Genomic DNA, 1,448 nt, shown 5'->3' with positions numbered 1-1,448 from the left:
GTGTGTGTCGCAGAGCCCAGGAGGCAGAATGGGGGCAGACAACAGAGGGTGGTTTCTGGTAGAGGAAAGGCGCCACTTGGGAAGTATCCTGACCTGACCGTGCCTCTGAGCATGTCAGCAGTGACTCTCCTCTTTTACCGTCTCTGAAAGAATCCCTGGAAGTCAGCCAGGGCCCAGCTGACACCGTTGGCTGTTAGTCTTTTTTCTGGGACTGAACTAGAGACAAGGAACTCTGGCGTTTGTTTTGAAGGGCCCGGGGCAGCCCCTGGAGAGAGCGTGCAGACAGGCCTGGAACTGTGGGAAGGTGTCTCTAAAGGTGTAGAGACATTGCCTCCTTGTCATTTTACTCCTGGCAGTGCTGGCTCCTTGCCAGGCCACCTGCACTTGTAGCTCCTGGTGAATTTGTTTGAGTTTCTCCTTTTTTATTTATCTTCCCCAGGAATAATCCCCAGCCTCTTTGGATTCTTTCCCCTCTAGCCTGGGAGCGTAGGACTAGGTATCTGCTTAGACCAGCTCAATAGGCATTTAGAAGTCAAGATGTCTTCAGAACCCAAGGGAAATGTTTCCATATTCCAACTTTGTTAAATCCACAATCTGATTATTGTAATAATTTTAAAATACTCCTGTGGAAGCTGTTCTGTTGAATAAAGCAGTTAAATATCTAACCAGCCAAAGTTTATGATCTTGTTTTGTGATCTTCTGCACTCCTGGTGGGTGGCACTGAAGTAGCCATTAAGTAGCACACACGCCAGGACTGTTGTGACAGTATTGTAATGATTTGTCTGCCTGCATGGGCATAACCAACGGATTCATAGATTTTTAAGGTCAGAAGGGACCATATGATCTTCCAGTCTGACCTCCTATATAACCCAGGCCAGAGAACCACACCCAGTAGTTTCTGCATCCAGCCCATTAATTTATGCTCTCAGTCATACCTTTTGGAAAGATACCCAAGATTGATCTGAAGACTCCAAATGATGGAGAATTCACCATGTCCCTAGGTAAGTTATTAATTATCCTCCCTGTTAGAAATTTGCACCTTATTTCTAGTCTGAATTTATCTAGCTTAAGCTTTGAACTGTTGGCTCTTGTTATGTGTTTATTTCCTAAATTAAAGAGCCTTCTGTGACGGGTTGGATCACAGAAACCCCCTTGGGAGCTGCCACCCGATGTGCAAAGACTACTCCTGCTTCTGTTTTTCCTGCCAGCTCAGGACTCCAGCACCCCGTCTTGCTGAATTAGACACTCCAGTCCACTTCAACACAGACCCAGGGTCTGAATCACTTGTCCCAAAACTGCAAGTTTACCCCAAAACAGCTCACAGGAGTGTGCTTGTCTTTAGCACTCAGATGCCCACCTCATTAATGGCCCACACTTTACATAATTACAATAGGCCCTCAGAGTTATGTTTTATATTTCTAGTTTTAGATACAAGAGTGGTACATTTC

The sequence above is a fragment of the Terrapene carolina genome, unplaced genomic scaffold (genome assembly GCF_002925995.2).
Source record: "Terrapene carolina triunguis isolate 2854851 unplaced genomic scaffold, T_m_triunguis-2.0 Scaffold93, whole genome shotgun sequence".
NCBI lineage: Eukaryota > Metazoa > Chordata > Testudines > Emydidae > Terrapene > Terrapene triunguis.
The sequence above is the reverse complement of the archived record's forward strand: the minus strand, read 5'-3'. Positions refer to the sequence as shown.